At 38.9% G+C, this 14537-nt stretch overlaps 1 long non-coding RNA gene across 1 annotated transcript in view; it reads right to left on the reverse strand.

Annotated features, from left to right (window-relative positions):
* Positions 1–9768: 9768 nt before the first annotated feature.
* The window catches only part of LOC105473075 (uncharacterized), a 35233-nt gene continuing 30464 nt past the window's right edge, over positions 9769–14537 (reverse strand). Inside the window, exon 6 of the long non-coding RNA XR_011625073.1 lies at positions 9769–13468. This is a non-coding gene — a long non-coding RNA (uncharacterized lncRNA). The remainder of the gene's footprint in view (positions 13469–14537) is intronic.

Raw genomic sequence — 14537 nt, forward strand, 5'->3', positions numbered from 1 at the left:
CTTGTTCCTGATCTTAACGAAAGAGCTTCTAGTTTCTTACCATTAATTACGATGTTAGATGTAGGTTTTTTGTAGATGTTAATTCATTTAAAATTGCTCTATGTGTCTTAAATATTTGGAAACATTACTCAAAAATAGAAGCAATGAGCACTCCAGGCCACACTGAATTATGTAAACAGATTTACCAAGCATCCCTTTTATAATTCAAATGGTTTGTTATGCTTTAAATCAACTAAATGACAATTGCTCATAAGTAATTTCACACTCAAATCCAGAAAACACACTTTCTACCTGTCTATTTTCTTTCTTCCTTCCTTCCTTTTTCTTTCTTTCTTTCTCTTTCTTTCTTTCTTTCTTTCTTTCTTTCTTTCTTTCTTTCTTTCTTTCTTTCTTTCTTTCTTTCTTTCTTTCTTTTTGTCTTTTACTGTATTATATTTTCTTTAAATTTTTAAAAATTTTTGTGGGTACAGGATAGGTCTATAGATTTATAAGTTACATGAGGTATTTTGATACAGGTCTCCAATGCATAATTATCTTGTCAGGCTAAATGGGATATCCATCACTTCAAACATTTATCCTTTGTGTTTCAAACAATCCAATTATATTATTTAATTATTTAAAAGTGTACAAGTATGAAAAAATGCTCATCATCACTGGTCATCAGGGAAATGCAAATCAAAACCACAATGAGATACCATCTCACACCAGTTAGAATGGTGATCATTAACAAGTCAGGAAACAACAGATGCTGGAGAGGATGTGGAGAAATAGGAACTCTTTTACACTGTTGGTGGGAGTGTAAATTAGTTCGACCACTGTGGAAGACAATGTGGTGATTCCTCAAGGATCTATAACTAGAAATAGCATTTGACCCAGAAATCCCATTACTGGGTATATACCCAAGAGATTATAAATCATGCTATTATAAAGACACGTGCACATGTATGTTTATTGTGACACTATTCACCATAGCAAAGACTTGGAACCAACCCGAATGTCCATCAATGATAGACTGGATTAAGAAAATGTGGCACATATACACCATAGAATACTATGCAGCCATAAAAAAGGATGAGTTCATGTCCTTTGCAGGGACATGGATGAAGCTGGAAACCATCATTCTCAGCAAACTATCACAAGGACAAAAAACTAGACACCGCATGTTCTCAGTCATAGGTGTGAAGTGAACAATGAGAACCATGGACACAGGGTGGGGAACATAACACACTGGGGCCTCTTGGGGGCTGGGGGACTGGGGGAGGGATAGTATTAGGAGAAATACCTAATGTCAATGACGAGTTGATGGGCGCAGCAAACCAACATGGCACATGTATACCTGTGTAACAAACCTGCACATTGTGCACATGTACCCTAGAACTTAAATTATACATATATATATATATAAACATCAAAAAGCAAGAGAAGGATATAAACAGACACTTCTCAAAAGAAGTGTTTATGTGGCCAACAAACATATGAAAAAAGCTCATCATCACTGGTCATTCGAGAAATGCACATCAAAACCACAGTGAGATACCATCTCATGCCAGTTAGAACGGCCATCATTAAAAAGTCAGGAAACAACAGATGCTGGAGAGGATGTGGAGAAATGGGAACGCTTTTACACTGTCAATGGGAGTGTAAATTAGTTCAACCATTGTGGAAGACGGTGTGGTGATTCCTCAAGGATCTAGAACCTGAAATACCTTTTGACCCAGCAATCCCATTACTGGGTATATACCCAAAGGATTATAAATTATTCTACTATAAAGACACATGCACACGTATGTTTATTGCGGCACTGTTCACAATAGCAAAGACTTGGAACCAACCCAAATGCCCATCAATGACAGACTGGATAAAGAAAATGTGGCACATATAAACCATGAAATACTATGCAGCCAAAAAAAAAGAATGAGTTCCTGTCCTTTGCAGGGACATGGATGAAGCTGGAAACCATCATTCTCAGCAAACTAGCACAGGAACAGAAAACCAAACACTGCATGTTCTCATAAGTGGGAGTTGAACAATAAGAACACATGGACACAGGGAGGGGAATATCACACACTGCAGCATGTTGTGGGTTAGGGTTCTATGAAAGGGATATTTTTAGGAGAAATACCTAATGTCGATGACAGGTTGATGGGTGCAGCAAACCACCATGGGACGTGTATACCTATGTAACAAACCTGCACATTCTGCACATGTATCCCAGAACTTAACGTATAATTTTTTAAAAAGTGAAAAAAAATAGAAATATATCTGGAATATAATGGGAAAATAATTAAACCAACCTGAGGGGTGTATTTAAAAAATGTACAAGTACACTGTTATTGATTATAGTCACCCTGTTGTGCTAGCAAATATTAGGACTTATTTATTCTTTCTAACTAATGTTTTTTACCCATTAAGCATCCCCTCTTGCCCCACTCCTTCCTGAGTACCCTTCCTAGCATCTGGTAATCATCCTTTAACTTTCAATCTCCACGAGTTCAATTATTTTAATTGTTAGCACCCATTGATAAGTGAGAACATGTTATGTTTGTCTTTCTGTGCCTGGCTTATTTCACTTAACATAATGACCTCTGGTTCTATTCAGGTTGTTGCAAATGACAGGATCTCATTCTCTTTTGTGGCGAAATAGTACTCCATTGTGTAGATGTACCACATTTTCTTTATCAATTCGTCTGTTGATGTACACTTAGATTGCTTCCAAATCCTGGCTATTGTGAATAGTGCTGCAATAAACATGAGAGTGCAGATATCTCTTCAATATACTGATTTCCTTTCTTTTAGGTGTCTATCTAGCAGTGAGATTGCTGGATCATATGGTAGCTCTATTTTTGTTTTTTTCGAGGCACCTCCAAACTGTTCTCCATAGTGGTTGTGCTAATTTACATTGCCACTAACAGTGTATGAATGTTCCCTCTTCTCCACATCCTCACAAGTATTTGTTATTGCCTGTCTTTTGATCTAAGTCATTTTAACTGGGGTGAGATGATATCTCATTGTAGCTTTGATTTGCATTTCTCTGATGATCACTGTTGTTGAGCACTTTTTTGTATTCCTGTTTGCCATTTGTATGTCTTCTTTTGTGAAATGACTATTCAGATCTTTTGCCCATTTTAAAATTAGATTATTAGATTTTTTTCCTGTAGAGTTGTTTGAGCTCCTTATATATTCTGGTTATTAATCCCTTGTCAGGTGGGTAGTTTGCAAATATTTTCCCTCATTCTGTGGGTTGTCAGTTTACTTTGTTGATTGTTTCCTTTGCGGTGCAGAAGCTTTTTAACTTGTTTTGATCCCATTTGTCCATTTTTGCCTTGGTTGTCTGTACCTGTGGGGGCTCAAGAAGTCTTTGCCCATTCCATTGTCTGGGAGAGTTTCCTCAATGTTTTCTTTTAGTAGTTGCATAGGTTAGAGTTTTAGATTTAAGTTGTTAATCTATTTTGTTTTGATTTTTGTGTATGGCAAGAGATAGGGTCCTTCTTTAATTCTTCTGCATATGGATATCCAGTTTTCCCAGCAGTATTTATTGAAGAGACTGTTCTTTCTCTAATGTATATTCTTGGAAACTTGAAAATGAGTTCACCATAGATATATGGATTTATTTCTGGATTCTCTATTCTGTTCCACTGGTTTATGTGTCTGTTTTTATGCCAATGCCATGTCGTTTTGGTTACTATAACTTGGTAGTATAATTTGAGTTCAGGTAATGTTATTCCTCCAGTTTTGTTCCTTTTGCTTAGGATAGCTTTGTCTATTCTGGATCTTTTGTTGTTCCATATAAATTTTAAGGTTTTTTTTTCTATTTCTGTTGAAGAATGTTATTTGTATTTTGATAGAGATTACATTGAATCTGTAGCTTGCATTTGGGGAGTGTATTAGTTTGCTCTCATGCTGCTAATAAAGACATATGTGAGTCTGGATAATTTATAAAGGGAAGAGGCTTAATTGACTCACAGTTCAGCATGGCTGGGGAGGCCTCAGGAAACTTAACAATCATGGCAGAAGGGGAAGCAAACATGTTCTTCTTCACATGGCAGCAGCAAGAAGAAGTGCAGAGCAAAGTAGGGGAAAAGCCCTTTATAAAACCATGAGATCTTGTGAGAACTCACTATCATGAGAACAGCATGGATTCAATTACCTTCGATTGGGTCCCTCCCATGACATGTAGAGATTAGGGAACTACAATTCAAGATGAAATTTGGGTGGGGACATGGCCAAACCATACCAGGTAGTATGGACATTTTAACAATAGTGATTCTTCCAATCCATGAACATGGAATATCTTTTCATTTTTTGTGTGTGTCCTCTTCAATTTCTTAAAGTAATGTTTTATGGTTTTTATTGTAGAAATATTTCACTTCTTTGATTAAGTTTATTCCCAGGTATTTTATTTTATTTGTAGCTATTGTAAATGAGATTACTTTCTTGATTTATTTTTCAGATTGTTCACTGTTAGTATATAAAAATGCTACTGATTTTTGTATGTTGATTTTGTATCCTGCAAATTTACTGAATTTGTTTATCAGTTCTAATAGCTTTTTGGTGGAGTCCTTAGGTTTTTTCAAATATAAGATCATATCATTTGTAAACAGGGATAATTTGACTTCTTTTCCAATTTGGATGCTATTTATTTCTTTTTCTTGTCTGATTGCTCTAGCTAGGATTTCCAGCACTATGTCGAATAACAGTGGTGAAAGTGGGCATCCTTGTCATGTTCCAGATGTTAGAGGAAAGGCTTTCAGTTTTCCTCCATTAGGTATGATACTAGCTGTAGGTCTGTCATATATGGCTTTTATTATGTTAAGGTATGTGGTCATTTCATTTTAATCCAGTCTTTTGGATTATAAAAAATTTATCTTAAATTAAAATGAATGTGCTGGTTTCTCTTAGTCTATCCGTTGTTAAATAATTTCTTTCTTAATTGGCTGCCATTAAATATTACAGATTTTACCACATGGTCCACCTTTTGTTCACTGTTAGTTTCATGATGGTTTCAACCATTTATCGTATCTTCCAACATCTTTTATTTGGCTAATACTGTAATAAAAATACAAAGGAGTATAAGTTATAGCTTCATCCTTCCAGGAACTTAGAGATCCATTGGGGAGTTAAGAGAGATATTGAGAATAGCCAAGGGACATTGCAAAGCAGAGTGTGATTAATCACCAGAATGAACAATGCTGGCTATAAGTGCAAAAGAAGGTCTGGGAAATGGCAGAGCAGTGTGATTTGGAGGTACTGGGGAAGGTCTTAGAAAGAAGGCAGTAAAGAAATTGATCCTCATGGAGTAAGCTGAATTTGGAACTGTGTGAAAGGAAGAAGAAAAGTAATTTCTTCTGGTCAGCATGAGCGATGAGTTGGAGTTGGGAATAAGCATGGCGTGGGTAAGAAGAGCTTAAGCAGAGCATGAAAGGAATGGTCATAGGGTCTCAGAGGAATGTGGAGGGGGTAAGTCTCTCCTTGAGGTGTGGTTCTTTGTAGTTTTCTTTTCTATAATGATAAAAGAAAGAATTTTTTTTACATTTTTATAAAACAAACCAGAACTGTGATTTAGTTTCATATAACATGTAGCTCATTATAAATTATTATAGCTATCGGAAATATAACAGAATGATTAAATTGTCCTCCCTAAGGAAGTTGGGATATGGGATATCCTTTCCCTCTTTCCTATTACATTTCTGGAAGACAGTAAGAGAGTTGGTCTGGCTGAAAAGTGGACTGCTGCATCATATGCAGGATGTAGACAGATCCTATGTCTCATTAATAATAACTGAACTTCACTACTCCACTTTCTTCTAGGAATCCTCTTGCCCACCCATGAAGGTAAGGAACTATTGCAGAGAATGTGAGCCGTTTCCTATTGTTATAAAGACAGAATCAGTTGCTGCATCCATACAAAAATGTCTAATGTACTAAATATAAATAACTTTGAACTTCCTGCTGCTTTCAGTTGAGCCTCAGTTCTCCATTTGTCTACTCACTGAAAATATGCTGCATATATGGCTTGTCATTATCAGGTTTTAGTGCTACTAAGGGCCTTGTGGTATTGATACCAGAGGTTGCTTCTGCTGTCTATGGAGTAATATGGTAGAACGCAATATGAATGGTGCTCTCTGGGGTTGTGGGACACAGATCATCTCTGTAGTTCCTAGCCTACTTTTGAGAAATTTAAAAGTAGCAGCATCAGTTACAAAAGCTATACAAAAGTTTTAATCTCAACTTCCAAAACAACTGCCCTTTTTTATAAAACAGCACAAGTGTATTTCTCTCTCTTCAGTACTGACCACTTACAAAATCTCCCACTGTGAAAGATAATATCAATAATATGTGTATATATTCTCTTGAAAAGCTTTCTTGTTAATGTGAATTAACAATGCCATTCATTTATTATTCTTTAACACATTCAACACGTGTTTATTGAATACTCACTTTGCAAAAAGCCCATGCTTAGTGATGGGAGTACACTGGACAGCAAAACAGATAGCCATTACTCCCAGGGCATATAGAGTTTAGTCGGAAAGGCAAGAAATAAAGAAATACATTACAGCAATAAAATGCAACATGTGCTCATACGGGAGGAATACAAGGTAGGGGCATATCAAAAACCTGTTCTGATGGATAAATGAGAAATTAGCCAGACAATGGGAAGAGGAAGAATGCTACAGGGAGAGGAATAACCTGGGCAGAGGACCAGTATTTCTAGAGCAGAGAGAGTGAGAGAAAGGGGTGCAAGCCAAGACCAGAGAGAGGAACAGGAGTCTAATTACGATGGCCTCTGTGAGTCTTCTGGAGGAGTGTGAATTTTATCAAAAGGGCAAAAGGAAGTCATTGAAAAATTTAAAACAGAGGAGCAAAATGCATATTTTAAAAATGTGCCTTGTACTCCCTACTGAAACAAAGACACAGACAAAGGCGTGTTTACAAACGCTAAGCAGCAGCAAACCTCCATATTGAGTTCCAGTTCTACCACATATTGAAATAGTCACCTGTTAGTATTATTTTTCTTTTCTTTTCTTTTCTTTTTTCCTGAGGCGGCATTTTGCTGTTGTTGCCCAGGCTGGAGTGCAATGCCGCAATCTCGGCTCACTGCAACCTCCACCTCCTGGGTTCAAGCGATTCTCCTGCCTCAGCCTTCTGAGTAGTTGGAATTACAGGCATGTACCACCATGCCCAGCTAATTTTTTGTATTTTTAGTAGAGATGGGGTTTTGCCATATTGCCCAGGCTGGTCTTGAACTCCTGACTTCAGGTGATCCACCTGCCTTGGCCTCCCAAAGTGCTGGGGTTACAGGTGTGAGCCACCGCGCCCGGCCAGCATTATTTTTCATTTTGGGTCAGAGTGAAATATGGAAAAGGAAACCAAAAGTAGTATTGGTACTTGGAATTCTCTGGGATTCAGAGATTTCTATGAGCCAGGAGAATTTAAAATAAGACTGATGCTTCAAAATCATGAAGGAAACTATTTTGATAGTGTCCAGATCAAAAAGGGTAAAAGGAAACAGCCATAACATTACCACTGGTTATCTCTATGAGTGATTTTGTTTTCTGCTTTATATTTTTTGGTAGTCTCCAATTTCTGTATTATTTTTATAATTGGAGAAAACATTACTTTCATTTTGAGTATGATAATAGAAACAAAGTTAAACTTTCCAGAATTTTTCTTCTTTCTTTTATTCTTTTATCAAAATTTCATGTTTGCATATCCTCAAGGTCATGGAGGGCATGTTTAGATTCATTATTCATTACTCAGGATCCTGGGACTCTAGAGGAAAAGTCCTGAGAGGTCAGACTTACACAGAGGTGATAAATTCCAGTTCACCATTGATTTTTATAGAAGCTGCCTTCCTTCAACCTCTTCCCCTAAGCAGCATTAATAAGGGAATTCATGTCTTCTTTCAAATTTTAATGTTCAACCCTAGCCTATTGAAGTAGGTTTGTGCAACGAACACAGCTTTCCTTCTAAAATCTAATTTTCTGAAATATTTCAGAAAACATAATTAGAGGAGGTGGGAAGGGACGGGCCATTGTCAGATGTATGACTTATTGGAACAAGTTGGATGACTTGGTAAAGGCCTTACTTGAAAGTAGTGATGGGGCCCTTCATTTTACCAGAAAGGAAAATGAGACCCAGAGAAGTTACACAACTTGACCAAGGCCATGGAGCTAATTAGTGGCAGAACTGGGTCTAGCTCACATTTTCCTACTCTTAGAATATTGTTCTCCCTCCATTACATTGCCTGCACATTAATGGTGTCCATTAATGTGAACCTGGGAAGGAGGTTTTCATAGGGGTAGGATGACAGGTTAGTGGTCTCATAACAGGCCAAGAGGACTAGGGAAGTGGAAGTAGTGGGGATGGAAATCAACAGGGTAGGGGATAGGTGCCAACCTCAGGGCAAGGCGCAAACATTGCAGTCTAATCCCAACCGGGCCGGCAAGCTGTCTTTGATGGGTCCATCCGGCTGAGTTCTCCAAGCTATAGTCCCTCCACTGCGCCCAGCTGGCAGGATAAAAACCATTTGAAAAATATCCGGAAATTGCTACATGCGAGGGAGCATCTGTGAAAAATACTGCCCACAAATGAGCTAGCAGGGGCTCAGGGATGGCCATGTCACCCAGCCTCAGCGGATTCGTCTGAAGGGGTTCCGGAGTTGTTTCCCAGATGGGCTACTCAGCTGCTAAAAGTGCTTGGGCCTGATGGACATTTTTTGCAGAATGTTTCTCTAATGCAGAAGATATGTTCCTGAAAATCTATGGGTATATCAGAATCTCTTACCTAGATTCATATTTTTCAAATGTATTCATGAATAATCCTGTGGTGATGCTCTACAGTTCTTCCTCTAAAGTGAAGAATTTTTCACAAATAATTTGCTGTTTTATAAATCTGTGTTTTTGATGCAAATCCACCCAGGGTCATCTGAGTGAAGAAATTCCAGGGCACTGAGACATTTTGTGCTTTTTTATGTTGCTGCTGGGGAATGGGAAGGGAGAAGCAGAGTTAGGCCCTTTTCCCAACGAGCTGGGATCAGGGGGATTGTCCTCCCCTATTGGGAATTTGCCCACTTTCTTATTCCAATGGCTGCTTAAGAAATCAGAGCTGGAGAAACCTAACCCAACACGTTAGCTCATCCTTTTCTAGCCCAGGCCATTCCCAACATCCTTCAGTGATTTTTCTTGTTGTCTACACCCTAATGTCCCCTCCAAACTGCCGAGAATGTCCTCAACAAGATATCATGTAAATATTTTGGTTTGAGCTCAGAGTCCATGGTCTTTTATCTTGTTTGGGAATGAGACTGCCTACTGGCATCTATTGATCGGTTGCTATTTTCTCTTCGCCTGCTGTTCAAGCAGTTCACCAGATCAAGCAGTTCACCAGATAAGGATGGTCTGAGTTTTAATAAAACAATTGAAATTAAAAGAATAAAATGTGGCCGGGTGTGGTGGCTCACACCTGTAATTCCCAGCACTTTGGGAGGCCAAGGCAGGTGCATCACCCGAAGTTCAAGACCATCCTGGCCAATATGGGTGAGACCCTGACTCTACTAAAAATACAAAAATTAGCTGGGCATGTTAGCTGGGCGTGGTGGCTGGTGCCTGTAATCCCAGCTACTCGGGAGGCCGAGGCAGGAGAATTGCTTGAACAGGGAGGTGGAGGTTGCAGTGAGCCAAGATTGCACCATTGCACTCCAGCCTGGGCAACAAGAGTGAACACCGTCAAAAAAAAAAAAAAAAAAAAAAAAAAAAAGAATAAAATATTTGCTCAAATACACCAGCTGTTTTGTTCATGAACTTCTAACTTCTTAGTGACCTGTCTAGTGGCTTCTGTTTATTTCAGTCAGGTGCAAGACCATAGAGGCTGAGAAGGAAGAGAAGTCAGTGACAGAAACAACCTCACTAACAGCAAGACCCCCGGAGAAGCTAAAAACATTCCAGGGAGGGCTCATAACAGCTCTCAGAGCAGAATTCCCAAGGCATCAGTTATGGTTTCTACAAGAGCTTTTGCCTTGCTGTTCCTTCCCCTACATGTGACCTTTCAGCCCCAGTAAGTCCAGAGGCTTTCTGCAGAGAAAACTGAGTCAGAGTGTGGAGAAGAGGCTTTGGGCAGCTAAGAGGTGTGAGAGAGAAAGAACAAGGGGAGAGAGGATTTTAAGTAGTACTTAGTGACAGAAATGGAATCTCCCTTAATTTCTTTTCTTTTTTTTCTTTCTTTTTTTTTTTTTTTGAGACAGAGTCTCTCACTGTCACCCAGGCTGGAGTGCAGTGACGCGATCTCGGCTCACTGCAAGCTTCGCCTCCCGGGTTCACGACATTCTCCTGCCTCAGCCTCCCGAGTAGCTGGGACTACAGGCGCCAGCCACCACGCCCAGCTAATTTTTTGTATTTTTTAGTAGAGATGAAGTTTCACTGTATTAGCCAGGATGGTCTCAATCTCCTGACCTCAGGATCCACCTGTCTCAGCCTCTCAAAGCGCTGCCTTAATTTCTTTAAAAAACAAAAGTAAAAAATGGAATTTCTTTTTATTACTTTTGGTTCCCGGATGTTTCTGAAGGCATCTAAGTATCACCTGAGCCATATGGGATTTCGGGGTTTATTCAATTTATATTAAAAAATCTTTTCTTTTAATAAAAGAGTTTGGGAGTGGGGATGAAGGGTTATTTTATTTCAGAAATCCTTCAGAGACACCGAGGACTCAACTCACTGGGTCTCAGTGAAAGCCCCATAGGAGACACTGAGTTTGGAAGAGACTACTTTGTCCCTTGTCAACACAGCCCTCAGATGGGTCCAAGCTAACATTAGGAATTCATCTTCCATCTTAGCCATGTGTTCTTCCAAATCAAATAAAATCTATTGGTTGCAATCACCTCACTCCTTTATAAATCACCACTAGAGAGTCTCAGAGGAATTTTCAGAACCTTTAAAAGGGGCTGTTACAAGTGTCCACTTATTTACATTGCCTAGGCCAGCCCTGCTAACTACAGGATCCTTTTTTTTTTTTAAATCATGGTTTCCTATGTGATTGCTGCTAAGCTTCCTTGCCAGAACCTTTTGCTTTTCTTACATTACATAAGTACAGACAATCCCATTTCATTTAAAAATATTTCTTATTTATGTGAACTGACTCTAGTTGCCATCCACCAATGTGGATTTCACTATCCACATGGCAACTGCCAGGCCACTTAGTCATGGCCTGCTTTAGTCCAGAGCCTCCCAAGCTCGAGTGTGCATCAGAATCATTGCTGAATCATTGCTGAATCATTGCTCATTTAAAAGTAAGGATTCCAGGTCTTATCCTAGGAATTCTGATCTAGGTGTTCTAGGGTGGGGCCAGGAATTTGCATTTTAACACAGACTTCCACTGATTCTGATGCAGGTGGTCCCTGACCGCACTTTGAGAGAAGCTGCTAAAGGTACTTTCCATAGAGCCCATCCAGACACACCTGGTGAATCACTCACCTTCCCCAGGCCTGCAACCCGTGCTTGCCAGCATAGGTGAACAGACACAAGGGAAAAAGCAATGGCCAGTTGGGTGTTCACTGCCGTGTTTTGATGCATAACGGAGCACCAGGAAGGCATATCCCATTTGGGTCTAGCTGAGGATAAATTCAGGAACCTTCTGTCTAGATAAGGTACACAGCTCATGGCAAAGGATCCACAATTAAAAGATTAAAATCAGGCTTCCTTTTTGCTTCCTGCAAGCCAATTGGTAATGATGGCATGGAAAAACAGCTACTTGGTGAGGGGTAGACACATAGTGACTGTCTTCAGAAGCCAAGGGATGATTTTGTGGAAGGGGCATTAGTTATCCCATGTGGCTCTGGAGAAGAACAAGGAGCAGTAAGTAGAAGTTGTAGGGAAGCAGAGTTTAGATCAATGAAAGGAAGTTGACGATTAAGGCTCTTGAAAATGAAGTGGGCTCCACTACGTGGCAGGGAGCCACATTTGTGTGGCTACCATTTGAGAGCCACAATGAAGAGGTTATGTTAGTTAATCAATCACTTTATGTATCCCACATTTATTGACATAATATGGGGGAGTGGAAAGAGTCCTGGACTTGGAATCAAACCTGGACTCAAAATCCTGGATCCCTTACTTAAACTGTGTGGCCATGGGAATGTAATTTAACCGTTGTAAGGTTAGTGTGATAATCGAATAGATAGCACATGTCAAGCGCCTGGCGCTGAGCAGGTGCTCATATGCATTTGCTCCCTGCTGCTTTCTTCTGTGTCTGGCATTGTTCTAGCCATCAGGAAAATAAGGATGAGTAAGACACTGTGTCTCCCCACCAGGAACTCCCCAAATAATAGTGGTAGACAATCAGCAACACAAATATGGCATGAAATTGTAGTTGGTGTAATATAGCACAATGTGGAAAGGCTAATGCAGGCCCAGGGTGGGGAAGGACTTCCAGCTCTCTGGGAGCTGATGCTTTCTGTCAGCTCAAGCTCCTGATGCTGTCATTTGGATTCTGCTTTCCAACTAGGAATAACTTCCCATCGCTGGGAAATGCTAAGGGGCAAAGAGAAGTTGTGCTATAAACCAAAGGTCAAATTCCCCTTAGTTATTTGTTTCTTTGAATCCATAAGCCCAGCAAATGTTTTCTGAGCACCTACTGATTCCAGGCAGCAGCTTGGAATGTGGGACTAATAGACACAATTCTTGGCAGCATAAGGTCCACAATCTAACTGGGGAGACAGGCAGAGATGGATAAATACACTCAGTCCACAATACCCTAATGTCCATTTCAACAAACAATGTCTTCTCGCTGTTCCACATTATTGTTAGATTTAAAATCCTGGGCCAGCAAAACACACTTTGGCCAACATGGCACTCCCTCTTCTAATGATTCTGAACTCACAACAGACCTTTTAAATTCATAGTTTGGTTCAAAAACTTTATTCTTGGAGCTTTATAATAGTACTATTCAAACTCTTTTGATAACATATTTTTCTTAGTAAATAATATTTGAACTTACATATATATAAGTTCTTTATATGTACGGCTACTATTAACTAACTTCTCAAGGAACAATATGCACTGCAGGCAAGGTCATCATTAGCAACAACATTTATCAATCCGTATATTAAATCATCTTGATCATTTCCATTTTAGGACATTCAATTAATTATTAGATGTGATGAGTTGGTCATTTTTTTTCTTTGTATTGTTTCTGAAAGGGTCACATTGGGAGTAACCATGGTATTTTTGTAAGTTTATGAGATCGCATCATTGCAAATATTATCTTCAACCCACAGTTCCATGCGGAACTCCACTTTGTGAAGACAAGCTTAGTTAAAACAAGATAATGCATTTGTGGAGTCTCTTAACTAGGTGCACAAAAACTGCAAATGTCTCAGCAGCTCCAAAGCAGAGGAAGGATGAAGGTTGGCTGCCAGCCCCACTGCTTTGTGGAAGTTCCACACCTCCCTGAGGATGCCTCACGCCTCTCGTAGGATCCTGACCTGCTGACGTACAGAAAGAATGTGTGAGAAATACTGGTAAAATTGGTTGGTTTTCAAATTTTAGATAAACAGAAACAGAAGTTCCAATTTTTTCTTTCTGCTTCCTGCTGGATGATCTTGTGCTCCCTCAGAGCATATGCCACACACTTGGAGCCGACTCTCCAGTCCACTTGTAAAATAAGCAGCTCCACACACAGACTCCAGTGCTCAGCAGTGGCCCCCTTGCTCGCCCAGGAACACCATAGAGCTCAGGTGTGTTTCTGCTGTTCCTAATGTAGAAGCATTTTAATGGATGATGGGAAATTCGCTAGTCTTTTCTTATTCCCTTTGTCAATTGCAATTCAGTGTCCAGGAACTATTACCTGATATAAAAATTAAAAACGAACTTCATAGTTTAAAAAAGACATTTTTAAAAAACTTTACTTTGTGGTGTGGGGTAGAGGGAGGGGAGTGGAGGAAGAAGGGGTAGCTTCCTTGACACAGTTTTGGGATCCATTTTCATGAGAAGAAAAAGGAAAGACAAGCTTTGTACATTAATGATTAATATAATACCAAAACATTATTTTATGCTAAAATACTCTTGCCATTTAACTCTATACACAAGAACTAAAAATAATTATTTTTGTGAAAGAGAGATGCAGTTCTATATTATATTCTTTTGTCCTCCTTTATCCCTTTTAGATGCATCTAGAACAAGCATTCTTAATCTTTTTTGTACCATAAACCTGTAGCTGTTTGGTTGTAAATTATAGACAACTTCTCAAAATATTCTTTAAATGTGCAAAATATTAATAATATACATAGAATTTCAAAGAAAACCAATTATACTGAAATATTCAAAAGTCATAAGGTTAAAATAGCAAATGTATGAAATACTAATGTACGTGTTTTATACTAACTCATTAAATAACGAGATCTAATGACAGATCTATCAGAATTTCAAATTAATGGTGAGTGGAAACAATATTTTTTGATATCTGCAATAACTATAATGTAATTTTAAAAATCTATAATTTCTACTGTTGACAACATTACTAATACTACTACTATGGTTAGTTGTCCGTATTCA

This window comes from Macaca nemestrina, chromosome 6, assembly GCF_043159975.1.
Source record: "Macaca nemestrina isolate mMacNem1 chromosome 6, mMacNem.hap1, whole genome shotgun sequence".
Classification (NCBI taxonomy): Eukaryota; Metazoa; Chordata; class Mammalia; order Primates; family Cercopithecidae; genus Macaca; species Macaca nemestrina.